The sequence below is a fragment of the Choloepus didactylus genome, chromosome 2, assembly GCF_015220235.1.
Source record: "Choloepus didactylus isolate mChoDid1 chromosome 2, mChoDid1.pri, whole genome shotgun sequence".
In the NCBI taxonomy this organism is placed as follows: Eukaryota; Metazoa; Chordata; class Mammalia; order Pilosa; family Megalonychidae; genus Choloepus; species Choloepus didactylus.
The window spans coordinates 56,926,600-56,950,666 of NC_051308.1; the positions used below are offsets into that span (position 1 = coordinate 56,926,600).

The following is a 24,067-nucleotide window of genomic DNA, read 5'->3' on the forward strand; positions in this document are numbered from 1 at the left end:
TCACTGTATCCCAGAAACCATGCTGCATAAGCCTTCACATGAAATCTCTAATATTCGCACCTTGGTTTGTCAGTTTCAGATCACTTCCTCTGAGAGCATCTCCCATTCTTCAAAGCCATTCCTGAGAAACTGGGAAGGACTAGAGAACTTCCCCCACTCCAGGAGAGTCTGAAGAACTTAAGTGATCCACAGGAAGCAGGAGGGAGCAAGAACTGGGACCAAACCCAGCCACAAAACACCAGCCTCTTTCCAGCTCAGTGGGGGACATGATCTGGTTTGGGCACTATCTTGGCCAAGCTGCCAATTCATGCCAGCCAAATTCTGTATGTAGGGGTGAATTGAGGAGATCCCAGACTGGGAGTCTCCTGCCTGTTTGTCAAGTGCTCAATTCCACTGGCAGCTGGCATTTGTTCCACGTGAACAAATAGTGATGGCACCTTGAGCCACAGCTTCTACAAGCAAGTAGAGCATTGTCGCCCAGTTCAACTCCCTCCATCAACAAGAGATTTCCCAGCATCGGCTCTTACAGCATCTGCTCCAGGGGGAGGAATGCAGGGCAAGAGCAAACAAGGTGAGGTGCTTGGAGCTCTCCACCCTCCACTCTGCCTCATTTTGACAGGATATTTATTGCTCAATCACCCGGCAAAACCCTGGAACTGGCACAAAGAAGATAACCCATTATGTGGAAATGATGGAGTCCCTGGTCAGCCCCCACAGGTCCTAAGGTCGAGAGTTGCAGGAGGCCGGGCCTTTCAGTTACTGGGAGATGATGGGCTGTGACGCTTTATAAATGCACCAAGCCCAAAGGTAAGCAGGGAATATGTGGGTAGACTCATGCCAGGGCTCATGGAGGAGGAAAGGAGAAATGAAGGGAAGAGGAAAATTTGAAATTCAGTTTAGCACCTACTATGAACCAGGCCCTCAGAACATATATATCATTCTTTATTCTTATATTACCCCCATTTTCCAGAGAAAATTGAGAATCTGGAGGTGAAATAATTTGTCCACAGTCATACAGCTGGCCAGGCAGATATGGGAACTCAGTGTCATCTGACTTTCCCAAATCTGTGCTCTTATATAACACCATGCTGCAGGCACTGGGAAGGCCAACTTGGTGATTGGCGCACAGGGCCTCCCTGTAGAGGAAGGCACAGGAAGGGCTGAGGATTTGGTAGCCTCTGACTCCGGGGCTGAAAACCCAGTCGAAGTTAGCATTCTTTTCTCTAGCAACATGGGACCTCAGTGTCCTATTTCCTACCCCAATAAATGGATTCTCCAGTTAGGAAACTCTCTCTTTACCTGCTCCCCTTACAGGGCTGAGTATCTAAGTTAAGATGTACAGGACTAAACACAAAGGGATCTAGGTTCATACTTCCCTTTAGATCTTTAGATACCTCCATCAGGGACTGCTCCTACTGTCCTCCATCAAAGTAGACTGTGTTGGTTGAGTTGGGGGTACAGGCTCACCCAGAGAGCTCTGGGATAGATAAGCCCTAACCTGTCCTCCAAGGCTTAGAATATTACCCCTCTCCTCTGGCCTTGGGAAGCTCAGGAAGGTAGGATTGCGGAGGTACCACAGCCAAAGCCATTTAACAATTTTCTATTGAGCACTTACTATGTGCCATGTACCGTTCAAGGTTGAACAAAAAGAGCACAATCCTTGCCCTCATGGAATGTACATGAGGCAGTTTTGCATAGTATATAGGACGTGGGCCTTGGTATCAGACAAGCCTGGATCAAATATCAGTCCCAACCCTAACCAGCCGGATCACCTCTGGGGAAGCTACTTGCTGAGCATTAGCTTTCTAATCTGTAAAATAGGGATAATAACACGTTTTAGGGGTGTCAAAGGATTAAAGATAATGTATATAAAATGCCTATCATATATCAATCTTCAAAAATATTAATATTTTTCCAGCCCCACCTAAACACACAGATTCTAGGATGACTCACATGCTGCCTTATTTAGGGGCTTCAACAAGGGAACCATCTCTATCATGTCTTGGAGACAGTTCAGCATGGAGAAGAGCATGGGTGTTAGGGTCCAGCATACTTGGGTTTGACTCCACCTAAGGGCAAGGAATTCCCCTTCTAGAAACTTCTGCTGCCACCCATAGGCCCTGTGGAAGAGACAGGCCTGGGCGGCCATGTTTGAGTGACCACGGTTGACTGGAGCAGGGGTGGACACGAGCCCTAAGCTGGAGGCCGCCTCTCTTGGCATGTGTTAAATTACTTTGGAGAGCTGAGCGGAAGGTCCCACAGCCCTGGAGAGCGACCCTGCTGCCTGGTTCACCGTGCTGGGTCCTGTCGGTGCGTGCGGCCGAGGGAGTGGAGGCACCCATCCGGGGAGGAGCAGCTGTGGCAGAACGGTCCACACGGGGGTACCCTTCTCACAACTTGGTTCTGTGGCAGTTCCCTGTAACCTAATCAAGCCCATTTTACTTTTGCTTCCTTGAGTGGTTTCTGTTCTTGCAACCAGATGAACTCTAAGACAAATCCTGTACCTGTCGCAGAAGGTGGTTGTTGTGACATAATATGAAAGCTGCTGGCATTTAGTCGACATTCAATAAATGCTGTCGAATCTCTCAGTGTTCTTGTCAACCAGTCAGTCAGTCACTCAGCAACAGAAAGGAAATCCATAAAAGGGCTAGACTAGGGCTGGATTTCAGCCCACTTTATGAACAATTTTATTAATCTAGAAAATGAAGACTTTATTGTTTTGCAATGCTTTCACCTATAATATCTCATTTGTCTGTCATATCACTTTAGGGTAGATAAGGAAGATGGTATTACACATACTTTATAGATGGAAAACCGAGGCTCAGTAAAGATGTGTGCCAATGGTACCAACCAAAGCTATATCCACTTCTTTATCCGTTTATACCACAGTGCCTCTGGAAAGTAGGGTGGAGGAACTGAAATGAGAAGTAAGGATTGGAGGAGAAACTGGAGGATTTCTCTGGAGGATTTTTTATTACATTTTTATTACAAGGTACTATTTGGATCCCATCTGGGCATCCCAGTAATGGGACACCTCCGCCCTACCAGACTCAGAGGCTCTGGAATGTAAGCAGGGGATTCTATGGTAAGAGGGCAACACTGGGATGCCAATCCAAGGACTGAATATACCAGGCTGGACAACCACCTGGCTTCAGCACTGGGAGAGAGCTCCTGCGCCAAAGGACAAGAGCTCCCATCAAGCATTCCTTCACCTCTCCATTGGTAACACAAGCGGCTGCTCAGTGATGGTCTCTAAGGCCCCTCCCAGGAAGGCTTTATCTTCCTGAAGTCAAGGGTTGAAGGTGCTCTCCAAGGAGACAAATGCAAATTCTCTGGAACACTGCCACAATCAGAGACTGCTGTGTGTTCCCAGGCTCAAGGCACTTGTCCCTGAGCTGAAGGTCAGCAATTCTTAGCTACTGCCTCTTGGACACCACGTCTACCCAAACCCTAACACAGTGCCTGGCATACAGCCTGTGCTCACTTAACGTTTGTTGAATGAATAAATGGACGAGCAAATGAACGACAAATGGGCTTGGGCAATAAAAATGGCCTGCACTGTCACTTCTAGTGTCCTCCTCCAGCTGACTTTTAGCCCCCAAATCAGAGCTTAGCAGCCAGCCTGGCTTAGTCAGCTAATGAGAATGGAATGGAGATAATAGTGCTTCCCCACTGCACTTCCACTGACCTTTCAGGGGAGCCTCGCCCTGAGGAGAGGGCAGGGCCAGGTATACCCAGGCAGGAGGAAGTTTCTGCCCAAACCATTCCAAGACCTCTGGGTTCCCTCTCAGTTACTCTGCTTCTCCCAGCTCAAGCCTCCTGTCTGGGGAGGAGTGGTGGAAGGAATGAGAGAAGAAACCCAGTTCCATTAGGAGCTACACAGCGAAGAGGGTGGTGCCAAGAGTGCTTCTGCTTTGCATTTCTCTAGTACTAATGACCTTAATTGTTAATAATAGCAGCAACAATATCATGGCACAGCGCCTTTACGGTATCTAGCATCTTGCTTCCAATGTGCTTCTAGGGTGTGATCTCATCACACTGCACATCCCCCTCAGAGGGGCTGGCATGGTTCTCCCTGTTATGTTGATAGAAAGATTGGGTGCTGGGAGGTTGGTGTTGACCTGGCTCACACAGCAATGCAGCTGTGGGGTCGAGGGCCCTGTCACAGACTTGGGGTGGGGAGAACTGGGCTCTAGGGCTCCAGTCCTCTGTCCTTGGACAAATCTCTAGATTTCAGTTTTCTCACTTGTAAAGGGAGGGAAATTGGACCACCTGTCCAACTCTAGCCATCTCAAATGCTCTGCAGTTCAATGCCAAAGTCTGGCAATCTCTCCAGTACCAAGGTCAGAAAGCTAGAAGTTTGGGTACCAGCTGTGCCTGTCCTAGCATCCTAACAGATGTCCTATGAGTGCTCCTCACAAAGATGGTTGTTGTAGAGACGGCAGGGAGGAAACATGGAAAAATCATCCTAATGGTCCATGAGTGCCAGGAGAGTAGGCAGGCAGCAGGCTGCTGCTGAGTCCAGATGCCATCGTGCCTGTGATACCAACGCTGCCTCGGACAGAAGTTGGAGGTATTTCAGCGGGTGGGAGCAGACAGCCTCCTTCACCTGCCTGAGCATCTGGCTTTCCATGATGCTGAGTGTCCTTGGCTGGGATGCAGCTGCATAGCCCTTCCTCCCAACCCTACCTTTTCCCAGCATCCTCTCTTCCATCAAATCCATCCTCTTTCCTCCTTTAAATCCTGATTGGCAATCATCTCCTCCCAGAATAATTTCCAGGGGAACCCTGTCAAATTCTGATTTCCCCATTCCCACTAACACCTCTTCAGCTCTCAGCCATTCCATCTGGCAGCTACCAACCATCACCAGGTCATGTGTCTCTGTGCCAGATGTGGCTTCAAGTGTGTGCCCCACTCTTGTCTGCCTCTAGATGGGGACAAGAATAGAGTTGGTATTTCCTCCTTTCTTAAAGCTTCCTCTGTCCTCAACTCCCAAGATAGGAAGCAGGGCACTCAGGACACAGGAATAATGGACCATAGATGGACAGTCCTTTCCTCTCTACTCATGGGCCCTACCCTTACCAATTACCAAGAAGGCTAAGGCTGGAGTCTCAGCTCCAGTTTGAACAAGGGCTTGGCCAGTGCAGCTACCTCCAGGACCAAAAGTCTAGGTTGAGAGGAAGCACTGACCGGCCCAGCAGCTGGTGGCTTTACCTGAATTTCTCCTAACCCTCTCCATAGTTCAGATGAAAACCTAATCTTGATTCTAGCCCACAACATTGACTGTAGTGTCTGATTTCCAAGGTTTAGTAATATGAATATTAGGTTGAACCCTAGGAAATTGCCTTTAGTAGGTCAAAAGTGGTTGCATATTAGCAATTTCCTAAGGTTTGGTCTAATAATTCTTTGGTGGCTCATATTCCCTAGGAGATAGTAAACTCCCTTTTATTCTTGGTTTTCTGCTTAGGACAGCAGAATCATGACCTATGGTGGTGTTTATCAAATAGTTCTTAGCTGAAGTTCTAGGCAGGTAGAGGTGGGGAATCTTAGAACCAGTCCTATTTCCAAACTTCAAGGGTGGCTATCCACAAGGCAAGTCCTTTTTGCCCACCTTCCCTCTGAGAACCCTGGGTAGGAGGGAGCTTTGCTACAGGTTGCTACACTGTGCTAGATTCCAAGATAACAAGTTCAGTTTTGATGATGTGTTTTACTCCTTAGTCTTCCACAGAAGAGGATGGTCTCGAATAAAAAATGCCTGTTTGCTGATGGAGGCACGACTTTGGGATTGTAATCAACACCACTGAATTGTATATTTGAAAGTGGATAAAATGGGAAAATTTAGATGATATATAAGTTACCAGAAAAAACAAACCCAGAGTACTGTGCAACACAGAGTGAACCCTTATATAAACTATGGTCTGTAGCTAATAGTATAATTATAATAATAATGTTTCATCAATTATAACAAAGCACCACATGTATGCAAAATGTCAACAATCAGGAAAACTGTAGGAGGTATAAGGGAATTCTGTACTTTCTGCATGATTCTTCTGTACATGTATAACTGCTCTTAAAAAAAAAAAAACAGGGAAACAGAAAAAAGAAAGAAAAAAGCCTGTTTGTCTCAACTTGGCTTCATTTTACAGAAGGGGAGATGAAGGCTGTCACTAGCCTTGGTCAAGGTCACCCTAGAGGCAAGAGCCCAGATCACCAGTTTTCTGACTCCCAGCCCCGTGCTCTCCGGCAGCACACTAGGACAAACTCCTTCCTGTATACCCCTTTCTTCTTTGCTGGCTGCTGCTCTTTCAGGCTTCCTAGCAGGACAGAAGGGGGATTGACTGAAGGATCAAACATCCTCTCCCACGTGAAAAGAACCCTGAGTCCCGCCTGGCCAAGCCCCAGGGTTGCCAGGGAGAAAAGAAAGAGATGAGCTTTCCGGGAAACCTGATCTCCCTCCAGAGCCAGGACCAGGGAGGTGGGGGTGGGGAGGGGGTTAGTATGGTGACCTGGGTCACCAACAGTGCAGCCAGCCATGGGATCCCTGACAAGGTGTGTGGGGTGGGGGTGGGGGTGGCGAAGGTCCAGACAGCAACAGCGGGTTCCCTCGGGATCGCCTAATTACAGAATTCAGAAGGAACATGAAAGGTTGGTCAGTAACAACCTCTGGGCCATTGGCATATTCCCCTTCTGAAAAGCTAGAGCCCCTCCTCAAAAGGTAGGTGGGTGATTCCAGAAGCCCTTATTGCCTAGGCCTCTTCAATGGGGTGGAGAAGTGCCTGGCTCACCTGCTGCTGTCCCCTGGCCCATTGTCCCCCAGCTGTTCTTTGCACAAGGAAGAGCCTGCTGTTGACGGCAGTGAGGGAGGGAAGACCCTTCTGTGCGCTCTGGGACTCAGCCCCGGAAAGCTTAGCCGGGTCACCTGGGGCCACCCGGGAGCTTGGGAAAGAGGGGCTCCTAGGGAAGGAAGCTGCTCCTGTTGGCCAGCCAGGGAGATGGAAACGAGGAGTGCGGAAAGGAATCCAGGAGTCTGTCCTGGCATTGACTTCTCTCCCCAACCTATTATTTTAAAAAATTTCAAACCCCAAACACGGAAGAAATAGTATTCTTGGCTCCATCAACTATTAACATTTCATACACCCTCCTTCTTGATGTGTATGCATACATATATATATAATGAACATATGTATGCACATACTTTTTTTTTGCTGAACCATTCAAAAATAACTTGCAGAGACTTTACCCAAAATACTTTGGAATAAATCTCCTAAGAATAAGGATACTCTCTCACAAAACCATGTTACCATTATCATACCTAAAAAACTGACATTAAGAATTTCTCAATTGTCCCAAGATGTCTTTTATAGTCTTTTTTTCCCTTCAATCCATCATCCAATTAAGATTTATACACTGCATTTGGTTATAATATCTCTTCAGTTTCTTTTAATCTAGACTGGTTTCCACTCCACTATCCCATCTACCAAAACAGACACTTTTTACCTTTTTTATACCATTGACTTTTTTGAAGCGTTTCACTTCGTTCTACGTATTATGTCCCACAATCTGGATTTGTCTTTTGCTGCCCTGATTAGATTCAAGATGCAAGTTTTTGATGACAACATAGGTTAACAGGGTTGTACTTATTGCAGGATATCGGGAAGCACTGATGCCAGGTGGCCCCGCTACTGCCGATGTTTGATTACTTCATTAAGGTGGTAAGTGCTCAATCTCGCCACAAAGGCAGATTTTTCCTCTTTATAAGGATTAAGTAATCTTAATAATATCCTGGAAATCCTATCAGTACATAGGGTGCCTATTCATTTATTTTTCTTTTGACTGCATAGTACTCCATTGTGTGGATATGTCATTGTTCATTCAACCAGTCTCTTAAGGATGGGCACTGAGGTAGTTTCCAATGATTTTCTATTACAAATGGGCCTTAAAGAATAACTGTATACAAATGTCTTTTCATATTTGCAAATGTGATATCTTGAGACCAACCTTTTACCCAATGGTTTTAGCAGCCATTAGTGAACCTAGGCTGAATCAGTTATTACATTGGGGACTGCAAAATGGTGAATTTAAAGGTCAGTCATGACCTCTACAATTGACTAGCTGGCATTTCTATGTAAAGAAGAGTTTTCCCTCTCTGTACCTCCCTGCTCCCTTCTAACTGTCAGAATAGACTCACGGAATCTTTTTAATCCATTGTATTACAATCCATCCCTGTTGTACTTTTTGATACCCTTTATGTCCCAAATTTGCCCAGTGGGACCCCTTTAATCTGACTCTCGTATCCTTTTGACATGACCACATTCCAGCTTTCTTGTACTTTTCCTCTCCCAGACTTGGAACCAGCCATTTCTCCAGGAAGCACTGGTTTCTTTTAGTGGGCAGTTGTATTTAGAAATAAGCATCGAGGCAGGAGGCATGTTTGGTGCCTCTGGGGTAGCATTGCTTCTGGGCTTTTTCAGTGGACAGACCTAGGAGATATCCAAAGAACCACAGGACTCTTCCTTGCCTTCTCTCATTCCAAGCACTTATCTGTCTTCGTCCATGGTGAGACCCTGATTCCCAGAGATACCAAGAAAATTACTCGTTTGACCTATCCTACAACACACAAAAAAGAGTTTCCGAATGATGGCACCAATACCATGAACAATATCAAACCTACTAAGTAAAGTTCAAGGTTTTCTTGCAATTCTTTTTAACCTTAGAATATATATTCCATTAAGGATGTAGTCAGAGTATTGAGTACAAAATTTTTGGATTAATTATTTTCATTGTAGAGATAATAATCAATTGATACTCAGGTTAATTGGTCTGTTGTGGTCAGCTCTAGGGTTTGCTTTTTTCTTTCTTTTGGATCTAATTTTATTTTTCAATATGTAAAATATTTTCATGGTTTAAAAGTCAAAACTGTCTGAAGAGGTATAATCAAAAAAGTCTTACCAACATCCCTATCTCCTCCACCCTGTTTCCACACCCCCTATAGGTAACCGGTTTAATTAACTTCTGGTCTATCCTTCCTGTGTGTGTATATGTTTGTGAAATCTATTCTTATTTCTTCTGCATTCTCATTCCCAAAGGTGGCATATTATACACTCTTTTACATCTTGCTTTTTTCATTTAACAAGATATCCTGGAAATCCTATCAGTGCCTATTCATTTATTTTTCTTTTGACTGTATAGTACTCCATTGTGTGGATATGTCATTGTTCATTCAACCAGTCTCTTAAGGATGGGCACTGAGGTAGTTTCCAATGATTTTCTATTACAAATGTGCCTTAAAGAATAACTGTATACAAATGTCTTTTCATATTTGCAAATGTGTATCTTCTGGATAAATTCCTAGAAGTAGGACGGCTGAGTAAATGCATATGTAGTTTTGTTGGATGTTGCTAATTTTCCTCCATAGGGTTTGTGCTGTTTTTAACTCCTGGCATTAATTTTGCAACCTCACTATGAAGGGTCATGAGATAACCCTAGGCCTAGCTGATTCTTACCTTCCCACTAACAAACATACTAACCCAAACTTCCTCTGCCCCACCCCTCGTGATCTGGCAGGAAGGCAAGACCAAGGGGGCCTTACTGACTCCATTCCAGTTCATCTTCCCTGAACTATCCCAGGTACTTGTGTTCAAAACCTGGGAAAACAGAGCAGAGAGAAGTGATAAGGCTGAAGACCCCAGCCAGAGAGGAACCAGCGTGAGGAGAGACAGAAGAGAGAACCCCTGCCCCTTGGCACCTATGTTCTCACCCCCCTTTTCTCTCCTTTGGTCTCTCCACCAACCCCATTCCCACCTCCACATACAAATTTCTCCTTCCCTGGCAGAAGCAGTTGGCTCTGGTTCCGACTACATCCTGCCTGGTTTCCCTCCTCAACCCAAGTTCATGTGGTCTCAACACAGAGGACTGGTTTCGGGTGGAGTGAGAAGTAGACAGTCCCTGTCATTACTGTTTTAACATGTGCAGAGGAAATAAGCCAATGGAACAAGAATGGTTCCTACAAGGGAAAGAGGAAAGAAGAGACAAAGAGAGATGCTGGAAGAGGAAATCAAGCACAAAACATTCCACAATAGGCCTTTTGGACACCAGCCCCAGGGCCTGTTCTATTTCCATGGCTTGACCCACAGGAAAGGGAAAATGCATGGGGAAACGGTGTCATCCGGGTTTGACTGCGCCCAGGTGTCCTGCTTCCCTGTAGCCCGGAGCCCTTGCCATCCTCAGCCTTCTCTCCTTGTCCCTCCACCGAAGGCCTGAATACCAACCGGGGATAGCAGGAATCAGTTAGGTCCCGGGAGCAGGGAACTGGGCTGGGTGGAGAGCCCTGTCTGAAGGGCAGGGGGAAAGAGTTCAGATGGCCTCAAGAATTCTTTCAGGGAGGGATAGTTAGGTCCAATGTGGGATATTACTCTTTAAATTCAAACCAAACACCTGGGTCTAGTCTAACCTAGGTCAAACATACTTCTTAGGGTCTTTGGGAGCAAGAATGAACATCTTCCCTTCCTCCCTCCAAAGTTTGGTGGATCCGGAATGTTCTGCCCTTAGATAGGCAGGGCTGATCCATCTCTCTGGGCACTAGATCCGAGGCCTGAAGGCTAGAAAAAAGGGAAAAGGGCCCAGGGGGCATACTGAGAGACCTAAACTCAAATAGAGGAAGCTTCCTGTGGAAAGCATCAATTCCCTGACAGGTGGTGGTGGGGTCATTGCAGAGCTGAGCAGCCAAGAGCCATCCTCCCTCTTCCCCTCTGATCCTCAGTGAGAGGGAGGAAGGGGCTCGCCAATATCTGTGCTCAGGAACCTCCACTGCACCCCCCACCCCTCACCTCACACACATCCCACCTTACTTCTTCCAGCACCCACACCTGGGCAAATTCTGCCCCCTAACTGGGCCCTCTCATTTTGACTTTCTTTAGACGTCAGGACTAGAAATCTGACAAATCTGACTCAGCCACTCCTTCCCACCAGTACTGTGAGAAGCAGGCTTCCCACCGTGCAGAGGGAAAACTGAAGACAAGAGGGCCAAGTTAGGGACCAGCCGGATGTGGCCCTAGATCTATTGACTGTCTTCTCCAAACTGCCACTTCCTTCCTTCAACAAACATTGACCAAGTACTTATAAGTAAGTCTCGGGTGCTGGGCTAGGCACTGGGAGTCCGGGAAGGAGTACGGCCACGGAGGCGTCTTCCTACTTGACCTTGAATCCGGGGACACGGCGGTGGTAAATGGAAGTGGGAGTGACCGAGTGGGCTCAGCACCACCTGGGAGGCAGGACTAGCGCTCCGCAGCTCTCAGCTATTTCAGTATTTAGATGAAGGCAGAGCCCGGAGGGTGGCGCCCAGCTGCGGGAGAGGCTGATGCGGGGGCGGGAGGCAGTCGAGAGGGGAGGGGTTTTGCTGCAGTATCGATCCTCGCCATCCCTGCCCCGAGCCACTGCGCGCTAACTCAGGACTGGCTCCTCAGGGCTGGGTTCTGGAAGAAACCCCCTCAAGCCTACCAGAATCCAACCCCCAAGTCAGACTGCTGTTTTCAGCTACCAACTGGTGGGATTTTGGACCCCCAAGATGGGAAGGGGGTGGTAACAGTGTGATTTCAGGGTTATACCTTAGCAAGATGGTGGTAGGAAGGATGGGGGCTCCCTAGGAGGCACAAAGAATAGATTCCTTGACCACCTCCTAAGGGAATTGATTCTGTCTTGGATTTCTGTGCCCCCACCCCCACCCTGCCCCGAGGAAGGCCTCTCTCCCTGTTTGATCAGAATGAAGGCAGGGTGGATCTGTCTAGCCCCGGGGTGCAGTCAGATCAATCATCCAACACCTCAAAATGAAAACTGGTTCCTGTTGCTTTCGGTCTCCCATTTAAGCTTTCCTCAAAGTCTTTTGCTTCCTTCTACCTCAGTTTCTTTGGCTGGGGCAGAGGGCAGGTGTTTCCTCCCCAGTTCCCCTCAGCCTGCCTCCCACAGATTTGTCTGCTTCAGTGCAAACCCAACCCCATAAGCACCCTTTAACCATGCTGCCACCATGCCTCCCAGCCCACAGAGCAAGCTCCCTGATGCCACCACCTTCAGCCAAGGAGGGTAAGCCACTCACTATCGGTCAGAGCCACTGCCCCACCACCCCGCCAGCCCTCCTCCTTGTAAGGCCTCCCCACCCAGACCCTCCCTACCCCCAGAACCCCCTCCATTGCCTGTCCCAGCCTGGAATGCTCCTGACCTCTTCCCTTCCTTCCATGAAAAGAGAGCCTGGAGGTGAGGATGGAGAAGGGGCCACTCTGAGAAAGGGCTCTCAGAGGGAGGGAGGGGTGTATCTTAAGACGCCCTGCTAGACACCCCACCCTGAGTTGGAGACAGCACTGTGGAATGGGATTTTAAACTCCCCTCCATTATCCCCCCCACCAGCAGCGCCGGTTGAGTGCCCGCCTAATTTCTTCATCTGACATTCCCTGGACCAGGCCAGCAGGCGCCGACATCGTATCTGCAAGTTATTGTAGGTCTGTCAGGAATGCCCAGTAGCGGGGCCCCTCTGGCCAGCAGAGTGTCCACTCCACTCCCAGGATGCGGCTGCAGCCCCTCCCGCACCCTCCATGCCCAGCTGGAGGAGAGCGGTGGGTCCCTCAGCAAGAGGAGGAGTGCCTGGAGCTGGACGCACCTCAGGGAGCACGCCACGGCTCCCCACCTCCAAGATGAGCCAAGTATGTGAGTGTGTGTGTGTGTGTGAAGGGAGAGCAGGAGGGAGAATCCCACCCTTGATTTGTAGCTCTTCAGAAAGACAACACAGCAGCCCACGACGCTTCAGGAACCCTCCCAAGGATGCCTGTTGCCAACCTCCAACCACCAAACACTCTCCAGCCCCACAAATCACCAGGCTTGAAATCGCAAACTTTTCAACTTCAGCCCTTTCTCCTCTCTCCTTTTTGGGAACAGAGATGGGTGGGGTGGTGCCCTTCCGAGATACACAGTTGGTTCTTGACGCTCACACAGTCAAACAACAGCCGTACTAGGGAACTCCCAGCTTTTTCCATAGCTAATTATAGACTTGAAAGTCTGAGGATGTTTTGCAAGAGGCAGAGAGAAACTGCTGAGGTTTCTCTGCAAAGCCAGAGAAATTTAATTTGTGCACCCTTTACCCCCATCCCCAACTTCTCCTAGCTCCTACCTCCACTTCACCCCACAGTGTGCCCCTTTCTGCGTCCCTACTGCAGCTCCTCCTTCTGCCGAAAATCTCTAGCTTTTTTTTTTTCCATCTCTCTTTGGGGCTTTCAAGAAAGAGAACAGGGAACAGACACGGAAAATATTTTTGCAACAGTTTTCCATTCTGCGTCTCATTCCCAAGCCAAGGGGGAGGGGGAAGGCAAGAATGGATGGGGGAAATAAACGCTTTTTCCAAGGGCTCAATCTGGGTGTGAAAAGACGTTCCCTCCATTTCCCTACCTCCACAGTCCAGAAATGACAAAAACTAGAAAAAGAAAAAGAAATCACTTGTTTGATTATATAGCTTCTCAGAACAAAGTCTAGTAAGCAAAAATTTGGCAGATCTGTGCACACACACACACACACACACACACACACACACACACAAGAAATTCTCCCAAATCTCCAAACCCAGTAACATAAAATACACTACGAAGAGGAAATGCAGGAGGTTTTAGGATTGAGAAGAAAGAAAGAAACAAAGTTTGCAAATCGTCAGTCGACTCATTCTCTGCAAGCCTACCTCTTTCTAGCAACGATCCAGGTTTCTCCAAGCGAGACTCTCCCTCCACGTTTCCATGGACAGGGGTACGATGGGAGTGATCTCCCACCGGCCTCCCGAGTGTGGCAACCACGCTAGAGACGCTGGTTTTGCTTTCTCGCCTTCCCTACTAGAGCCGGGGAGTGGGCTGGGTCTCCTCCCCAGGCCCTTCCTATGGGAAGGACCTCCCAGATTCCTGGAAGAAAATGGGTGCAGGAGAGCTGGGTGGGTGTGTGATCTTGCTCTCCTGGGAGGGATGGTCTCCCAGGAAGTTCGTGCCCCCCCCCCGGCCCCACCACCAACCCCAGCTTTGGGTGGTCTCAACAGCAGTGCTTTCTTAAGAAAATGCTTGTCATGGCAACAGCTCCTGCCAACTCCGGCCAGACTCTTGCTCACCAGCTCTCCGGGAGCGGAGCAGGAGGAGAAAGGGGAGGAGCCGGGGCTGGAAGAGAGGTGGGACTTGGCGAGAGGCCAGGCCATTACTCTACTGTTAAGGTGGCCTGGTTCTGAGCTGCGGTTGCTTCTTGGTTTGCCTTAAGGGGGAACGAGGGGAGGAATGGGTTTCCTCCCATCCTTGCTCTCACTTGTTGAAAGGAAAGCGGGGAGCGGGGAGGTGGGAGTGGGGGAAGGAGAGTGGATGTGGGTGGCGGTATTCAACCGTTGCTGGGTGGAGGGAAAAAAAGGGAAGCTTCTGCAGCCAGTTGGCTTCCTGCTGCTCCTACTGGCTTCTCAACCTCTTACTTGCTTAGACTTGGGACCCAGAAACTCTGAAACTCAAGGTGCCTGTGGAGGGAGACCTGTATCATCCCTTCCCACTGTGCTGCCCGTGTCTGGATAGGGGGCTCATTGGAAAAGGAGAAGGAATTGCTTTGGATGCACGCCCACATGTACACAGATTTGTACACCCACCTTTGGTACGCACCTCCTTACCCGGATTTCACACACACATTTCTGGTTCACATTTTGTTCCCTCTTGCCTCTGTACCTACCAGAGGTGCATATACTGTACATGATAGCTGCCTATTCTTGAATCCTCCCATGCGCCAGCTCTGAACCCAGAAGCTTTGTATTTAAGGTATTATTCCTAATCCTCATGGCAATCTTGAAAGATTTTTACTGTTATCCTCATTTCACAGGTGAGGAAATTTAAGATCCAGTGACTTGCCCAGGGTTACGCATCTGGTTAATGACAGAGCCAGGATTCAAGGCCAAGTCAGGCTGACTCCAAAGTCTGTGTGCTTTCCGGCACTTGTATTGCACCTTGGCCCACATTTCCCTTTTAATCTGCACACACTCCATGCACACTTCTACACACTTTAATTTGCAGAATTTCGTGCATGCTTCTATACAGCCTATAAACTGTTAATCGCACCCCCGCAGCCACACACCCACCAGCATTGTGCAACAGTGCCACCCATAGATTTTGCATAGAACCTTACAGCTTTCGAGTATAAACATGCAACATCAACCGGTTCACACAACACGTCTTCACTGACTGATATATTCCCACACCCACCTCAGCACACATATGCACTCCTATTTGCATGCTTATGGGAGGCTGGTTAACATACATGATATAGTTTATAGCTGCAAATTCTGCTGTGAAGGTGACCAACCGCAAGTTCCCAACCTTCTTAACAGGGGTTTGGAAAAAGGCCCCTTTGATCCTAACCCAGCACCTCACACCACACCTATGCTCCTTTGCTTCGCCGGACTGCAGAACCTTCTGGGGGTTTCATTTTGCACATGGAAAAACCGAGTTATGAATAAGACTCAGGGGTCCAGATACCCTCGCCCATTAGTAGCCTTCCCAATTTCCTAACATCTGGGGCCCTTCTTTCCTTTCTTTATTTTCCTATCCCACTGTTTCTCAGTAACTCACCCACATCCTATTTCTGAGCTAGAGAAAGTTAAACAGACAGAAAGAAGTAAAGAAAACAAAAAACAAAAACTTTTTTAGCTTGACTGGGGCAGGCTCAGAACTGAGTTCCCCAATGTGTACTCAAGATTGCCTGAATCCATACCTTGGGAAGCAAATCTAAAATAAGCCCTTGCTTGGGCTTGTGCCTCTCCTCCCCAGCCCAGCCCAGCTGAAGGAAGGTGGGTGTGAGAGAGGGGTGTGGGATTCACCCATGGATTGTTTTCCAAGTAGTCCTTTCTTCCTAAGGTTCCAAGTTCTCACCCTTCCAGGCACTTAGAGGACATGAAAGGTGAGGTTTGTTCTCATTTCTGCCCCACTCCCTCTCTACAGTTCTTTGGTCCCATCCCCCAGGCATTTCAGTGAAAGAGCTTGGGTGCTGGCCTTGGGAATTCTCCCTATCTCAGTGACAGCCCAGAAAGAGAGGGGACCATGTTAGAATTTGGTAGGTACTACCAAAATGTCAGCTTCAGGAACCAAAATCAGTTGTTAAGGAAGGCATCGTAATGAATGGAAAGGAATCAGCCAAACAGAACTTCAGATTTAATGGCTTGTCGGGCTTCCTGCTGGATGGCAACAACTTGACATTTTAGCGCCCAATGAATGTCAGTTGCATCTTTATCAGGAGAAACCCAGTTCCTGAAATGGCTCTTTAAATGTATTAAAGTATATTTTAAGCTTGTTTGCAGTGGCTTGCGTGGAGGCAGTGCCTAACTGTTCAATAAAGTTGTCTTGGAGGAATAACAATTTAGGCCAGATGTGTGGTCCCACTAAAGGAACAGTCTATTTTGGCTGCCTGGTATGTGGGGGCTGGGAAATTATGCCGGTTCCTAGCTGCTTATTATTTGAAAGGCAAAATCCTCTCCTCAATCCCTGGGTTCCAAGGAGCCAGGTCCTGCAGGGGAGAAGCTGTTGCAAGAAGGGCTCTGAGGTGTGACCCACCTCCTGCTGGCCAAGGTTCATGGACAGGCCAGGATGTGACCTCTATGGTAACTGCCAAGGCTTCCTTCTCTCAGAAGTGCTAACCCTTCACTGGCTGGGGGACTGTGGAATGGGAAAAGAAGACTTCCCCTCACCCCCATCCCTATCCCCCTTGTAGACAGGAGACAGGGATGTGAGAGGTAGGTCATGGTTACTTCAGGGGCAACCACAGCCAAGTCTCCAGAACTGAGCTAGCCACTGAAGCCTGTGTCTTCTGGAAACCCAGAGGCCTTGGTGCCTTGTTTCTTCCAACAGCAGGTTTGGGGCTGGAGGTCTAGAATGGGTAAAAATAAATCTATCCATAAATATAAGCACTAGCTGTGGGAAAGTAGAGTTGCCTCCCTGTGGTAAGAGGGAGGGCACTGCTCTGGCATCAGAAGTTCATAGTTGGATTGTTCCGCCTGGCTCGGCTGCCCAGTCTCTCAGCAGCCTTGTTTGTCTCCTATCACTGTCGTCCTCTTGACTTTTTACAGGCACTCTGCTTCTTTAGCTCTAGCCACCTTCCTCAGCCAGATGTCAGGGCCTCCTCCGAGCAGGGCTCAAGGCACTGTTGACCCTTCCCCAACCCTACCCCTCACTTGAAGCAAATGCAATTAGTGTTGTCTCTTTCTTAGGTATTTAACCCAAGATGTTTCTCTGGCCTCTTGGAGCTCCAGCTTGAGTTCCCAAATCACCCCCACCATTTCTGCTATATCCTATCCCCTACCTTCCCTGAATGCAAATTGCATTACTCCCTCTCATAGATGTCTGTTGTTCTTTCTGGAACAACAACCACCCTCTCCACACCCTGACCCAGTTCTTTAAGATGTTCTTTCTCATCTGATAACATGGGAATTGCCATTTTATTAGAGATCCCACTCCACCTAACCCAAACTGAGCCAACTGCATCCTTTCCTGGGATCTTTGAACTTAAGACCAAAGTGAGAGCAAGGCTTGGTTGGATACCTCCAGGAGCGAACATCGTGAGAAGTGAAGTTCTGGAGCTGTCAGTGGCCATGCTCCCTGCCCCGTGGACAAAGACATCCAGCAGTAGGAAGAATGAAGCTTGCAGGCAGAGAGAGACAGAAAAGAAAGCTGAAGAGTCTTGGGAGAAGTTGAATCTTGGTTCAAATTTTTCCTGCTATCCCACTGTACCGTTGCCTTTCCTACGAATTGGTTACATGACTCATTTTGCATGCATAAGCTAGATTAAATTGGTTTGTTTGTCACTTATACTAAGTAATGCAAAAATGCCACCGTCACCTCCTCCTTTGGAGCTGGCACACCCATTTTCGTGTTTATTTAGAAGTTTAGTTTATTCACTCAACAAGGGTTACTGCATACCTATTTAATTCAGTATACATTAATTGGATGTGTGCTGTTTCACTCTCCACTGGGCCCACGTGAGGTATAGAGATAAACAGAATTGACATATTCATAGCATAAATAATCACTTATAGAAGGTGTTACAGTTATTCTTTTAAACATACTTATTGAGGGCTTACTATGTTCTAGGTACTACATGTTAAAAGATGAAGTACGAAGATACTTCTACAGGAACACCAGGGAATGATAACTTCTATCAGGGGAATATCAGAAGGCTCTAGAAAGGAGTTCATATTTGGAGAGACCTGTAAAAACCTTGAGAGAGTAAGCTTTCAACTGTTTTGGGTGGGGTGAGGGTAGAGCCTTGAGGGTAATGAAATAAGCAAAGGTAGAGAGTAGAGAGAGAAGGCTGGGGAGATGGTCTGGGTTGAGTGGCTCATCATGTCTATGTTTAGCAAGACAGCTATGGCAGAAATGTGCAGGATAATTTGGAAACCTGGAGATGGCAGGCAGGGAGCATCCAGGCATGGTGGATTGCCAGGCAATTTTATATAACATGTTATATATAACATGTTCCCTGTCTTCCAGAAGCCTTTGATCTAGTTTATGGAGACAAATAAAACAGATAACAGCAAAACGAAGAGTAGGATTAAGACTAAAATTTGGGATGCAGATGAAAAACCCACTGAGAGTTTGGCAAAGGGGAAGCTGAAGATGATGGGACTCCAGCAGGATCCTGAAATTCTTCCTAGGGTTTCGCCTCCTGCTCCCTGCACAGCAGGCCTGGTGATGGCTGAAGATGGGATAGACAGAGGCATTTCTCCAAGAATTGTCTGTCCCCTATGCCCTTTGTGTGCCCTTGTCATGTATAACCCAGTGCAAGGGTATTGAAGGGGATGAAATTGGATCCAGGAAGATGGAGCTTGAGAAACTAATTTCGCTGCAGGCAGGCTCCAAAGGACAGGGTGAGCTCCAGATAAGGGATCACGTGGATGAGTGCTAGGCAGAAACACCAAGGGAGAAGTCCATGGACTTGGCCTGGGCCAAGATGGTAGGAGACAAGGGAAGGCTGCAGTTAGGTGTTGCTCAGATAGCCAGGGTTCGCCCTCCAAGACATCCTCATCTATAATCAAACAACTAACTCTTGAGTCCATGGTGAGGATGCTTCTGGAACCAGGTAGGGAGGATTCTGCTCATAAAGGACAAAAGTGACATCAGTTGGGAGGGTCCAAGAAAGACAATGATGGATCGTTCTGGCTGTCTTTGTATGAGAAATAAATAGCAGCAGCTGTCTCCATAGCAGTAGCAGCATCAGCACCACCAGCCCTGACTAGGGCTATTTCCCCACAGCAGGAACCTTGCAGGGCCCGCCACAGGAGGCCTGGCTTCCAGCTCACCCCGTTGCTGAGTGTGGGTGTTCATCCACATTTGACAAGCAACAATTTCATTTTTCCCACTTCCTGGGATTCCTGTGGAGAGGACTGGGTGGGACAACCTTTATTGCAATCACCACAAGTCACATCTGAACCTGCAAGGGTAGGATGCAGAATTATACCAAATGCCACTTTCTCTGCTGCCTCCAAGGAGCCAGTCTCAGAGACCACCTAGTTGCTGCCATCACCGAGGCTTTTGTGGCTCAACGTTTATTTATTGTTCTTTTGTGTGTTCTTTGTTGTACTGCTGGTTTCATGCTCTGATTCTGTCAAGAACAAGGGTTAGCAGGAGTGCCAAGAGTTCCATTTTACTCCACGATCTCAGGCGGACAACCTGTTAGGGAGGGAAGGCATTTGAGTTGGGCAGTGGCAGTTTGCTTCCATAGGAAAGTCCTCTGTGCTGGGCTGTGTGCACCTGGAAGGAAGGGACTCTCTCTTACTCTTTTCATCTCTAGTGACCAACATAGTGAAATGAAGGAGTACAGCATTGGACATGGGGGTCCAGGCACAGAGGAGGTGAGAGCCAGAGCAATTTTTTGATCCAGGGCCTTTGAAGACATGCAGAACCAGTTTGATTGACTTGGGAGCATATTTTGCTCTTCCATTTTCATTCTGGTTCAATGGTTTTGGAGGCTGCAGTGGTTTGGTTTTAATTTTACTTTGAACTCATTAACGAGGTTCTTTGTTGTTGTTTTTCTTAAACTCAAGTATGGTTCGTGATTTGTTTTTCTAACAAAATATTTGTCTCTCATTTGTTTCCATGTTCAGCAAATTAGTGCCTTTCAAAAATAGTTTTCGGTTAATGGTTGAGCTCAATAGAGCTGAGGAAGTGAGTGTAGAAAGAAGGGAACAAGTGATGATTTTTAAATCTAATCTTTAATCCTAATGAGAGTGTCAGCCATGCCCTAAGTACTCATTAAGTTTCAAATGAAGATCAAAGAAAACCCAATTGGAAGCATCCTCCCCAGCCCCGTGGCAAGACAGGAAGAGTTTATAACCTGTGCCATCGTGCAAGTCCCGGTACCAGAGCCTTTCTAACTCTCTGGTGTTTGCACAGTACTTTGCAGTTTATAAAGTGCCTTTTCTACATAGAATGTTTGATTTGATCCCCACAACAGTCCTATATGGTAGGGAGTATAGAACATGTGTTATTATCCCTGTTTTGCAGTTGGGGAAACTGAGGCACAGAAAAGTTGACTAAATTGCTGGAGATCACACAGTTCATATGGCAGGAATATAACAGCTCCTCTGACTGCTGATCCAAGACTCTTCCCCCTGCCTCGAGTTGAGGGGCTTTCTCACCCTCCACACCCTCAGCTGATTCTCCAGGTTTCAGGATGCATAGACATTGGGAGTACTGAGGAAAGCAGTCCTGGCTGGAAGGGATCATGGGAGGGGGTGGGGGGGGGCAGTGGAATCTGTCTCCATTCTAAGAGTTTAATTCCACCCCTTCTGGTTCGCAGACTGTCTCAGACATTGAAGCCAGGATTCCAGAAATTTTTCCTTCAGCTTCTCACCTGGGGAAAACTATAGGAGGCAGTTCCTCACAAAAATCTAGGGTGGAATTTGCTTTGCTATAGAGGTTCAGGCTATTTCCTCTTGGATCTAGCTGCCTTCAGTCCCCTCCTCCTTTCAGCAGCTCCTTAGCCCCCATCTTCAAGACCCCTTCCAAGCATAAGGCTAGCAAACCAAAGGCTTCCTACTCTGACCTGGGCAATGCCAAGGTTGTGACTTACCTTTCAGTCATTTATCCAAGGAATATTTTTTGAGCCCTACGTTGTGCCAAACAACAGGGCAAGCCACTTACATTATTTTCTTCCACTCTCACAATCCTAAGAAATAGGTGCCAACACTCTGATTTCATGTGAAATGAAGCTCAAAAAGGGCCATTAACTGGTAGGTAATACAGTTGGGGCCAGCTCTGCTGGGTTTGACTCTGAGTCTGTTCCCTTCTCCATCCTGTGCTATCTGGAAGAAAGAAAGGACATATGAGAGTAGGCGGTGTCCAGGCCCAAACCAGAATAGCCAGGGTAGGGGGTACTGGGATGAGAGAGAAAAATGGGGATTTTGAATGTCTGTCTAGGGTATGTGTCCATATCAGTGTAACAGCTTCCAAAAGGCAGGAACTGAGGATGGTGAAAATTTCTGTGCCCATTGCAGAGGCTTATTCAAGGGAGAAGGAGGAGGGAAGAAGATAAGCACTCTCTGTATTTAACCTGGGAAATGGGAAGGATTGCTGAGAGGGAGATTACACAAATGGAGGGCAGACCCAAAACTCCAGGGAAGGGCCAGGAGAGCTGGAGTAGGTGAATGTTTAAAAACTGCTCACTACCTAACAACTGTCTGCTCCCTCCCCACCCTGCTCCCAACTCCTCTGCATCTCAGCCTATCCTCTTGAGAGGGATGAACCTGTGTTCTTAGGAAGTTTTCAATCTATACCTTGCCTCCATGTAGAACTGCATATGGCTCAACAGATACAGAACCTTCTTTAAAAAAAAAAGTCTCTCAGAAGGGAACAATCCCTAATTCACTCTATAAGGCAACATCACTCTCAAACCAAAGCCAGATAAAGATACCACAAGAAAAAATACTACAGACTATCTCTCATTTATATAGATGCAAAAATCCTCAAACCAAATCTAATAGCATATTAAAAAAATTATACACAATGATCAAGTGGGATTTATCCCTAGTATGCAAAACGTAATAAAATCAATTAATGTAATACACCCCATTAACAGAATGAAAGAAAAAAAAAACCACACATGATCATCTCAGTTAATGCAGAAAAGGCATTTGACAAAATCCAGCACCCCTTCATGATTAAAAACACTTTGAACACTAGGAACAGAAGGAAACTTCCTCAATATGATAATGGGCATATATGAAAAGCCCACAGCTGCCATCCTCCTTAATGGTGAAAGACTGAAAGCTTTCCATCTAAGATCAGGGACATACTGGAAGTTCTTGCCAAAGCAATTAGGAAAAAAAAAAAAGAAAGAAGAAAGAAAGAAAGAATGAAAGAAAAGAAAGAAAGGGAAGAAAGAAAGAGAAGGAAAGAAAGAAAAAGAAAAGAAAAGAAAGAAAATCTATCCAAGTTGGAAAGGAAGAAGTAAAGATTTCCCTATTTGCCAGTGTTATGAGCCTATATACAGAAAATCCTGAAAAATCTACAACATTCCTAGAGCTAACCAATGAATTCTGCACTCCCAAAGCAGTAATGTTTCTATACACAGGCAATGAACAATCAGAAGAAGTAAAGAAAAAATTCCATTCACAGTAGCAACTGAAAGAATCAAATACCTAGGAATAAATTTAACCAAGGTTGTAGAAGACTTGTACACAGAAACTACAAAACTTTGCTAAAAAGAAATTTTAAAAAAGACCTAAATAAATGTAAGGACATTCCATGTTCATAGATTGGAAGATTAAACATCATTAAGATGTCAATCCTACCCAAAGTAATTTATAGAGTCAATGCAATCCCAACAAAAATTCCAACAATCTTTTTTGCAGAAATGGAAAAGCCAATGATAAAATTTATACGGAAGGGTAAAGGGCCCCAAATAGCCAAAGTCATCTTGAAAAAAGAAGAACGAGGTTGCAGGACTCACATTTCCCTCTCTTAAAACTTATTACAAAACCACAGTAATCAAAACAGCATGGTTCTGGCACAAGAACAGACATATAGATCAATGAAATTGAATTGAGAGCTCAGAAACAAACCCTCACGTGTATGGCCTACTGAATTTTAACAAGGGGGTAAAGACCACTCCTTTGGGAAAGAACAGCCTAGTCAACAAATGGTGCTGGGAAAATTGGATCTGCAGTTGCAAAAAAAAAAAAAGGAGGATCCCTACCTCACACCATATACAAAAAATGCACTCAAAATGGATCAAAGTCATAAATATAAGAGCTAGAACTATCAAACTCCTAAAAGAAAATGTAGGAAAGCACAAGCAATAAAAGAAAAAAATAGATAAATGAGACCTCATCAAAATTAAAAACTTTTGTTCCTCAAAGGACTTTTATCATGAAAGTAAAACAACAGCCTACAGAATGAGAGAAAATATTTGGAAACTATGTATCTGATAAGGGTTTAATTTCCAGAATATATGAAGAAATCCTTCAGTTTAACAAAAAAAGACAAACCAATTTAAAAATGGGCAAAAGCCTTGAATAGACAACTCTCCAAAGAAGATATACAAATGGACAGAAAGCACATGAAAAAATGCTCAACATCACTAGCCATCATGGAAATGCAAATCAGAACCACAACAAGTTGCCATTTCACACCCATTAGAAAGGCTGCTATTTAAAAAATGAAAAATAACAAGTGTTAGAGAGGAGAAATAGGAACACTCATTCACTGCTGTTGGCAATCTCAAGTGGTGTAGACACTGAGGGAAACAGTTTGGCTGTTCCTCAGAAAGTTAACTATAGAACTCCATATGAAATCCCACTACTAGTTACCTACCCAGTAGTACTGAAAGCAGGGACTTGAACAGATATTTTCACAGCGACATTCATAGTGGCATTAATGACAATTGCCCAAACATGGAAGCAACCCAAGTGTCCCTCAACCAATGAATGGATCAATAAAATGTGGTATATACATAGAATGGAATATTATTCAGCCATAAAAGGAATGAAGTCCTTATACAGTGACAACATGGTTGAACCTTGAAGACATCATGCTCA

General features: G+C 46.4%; 1 protein-coding gene across 5 annotated transcripts in view; it reads right to left on the reverse strand.

Annotated features, from left to right (window-relative positions):
• The window catches only part of ATP2B4 (ATPase plasma membrane Ca2+ transporting 4), a 92,525-nt gene extending 78,514 nt beyond the window's left edge, over positions 1–14,011 (reverse strand). For all 5 annotated transcript variants that reach the window (XM_037824996.1, XM_037825004.1, XM_037824997.1 and 2 more), the window contains exon 1: positions 13,712–14,011. The gene's annotated coding sequence lies outside the window, so the exon portion shown is untranslated. The remainder of the gene's footprint in view (positions 1–13,711) is intronic.
• Between the last annotated feature and the right edge of the window lie 10,056 nt (positions 14,012–24,067).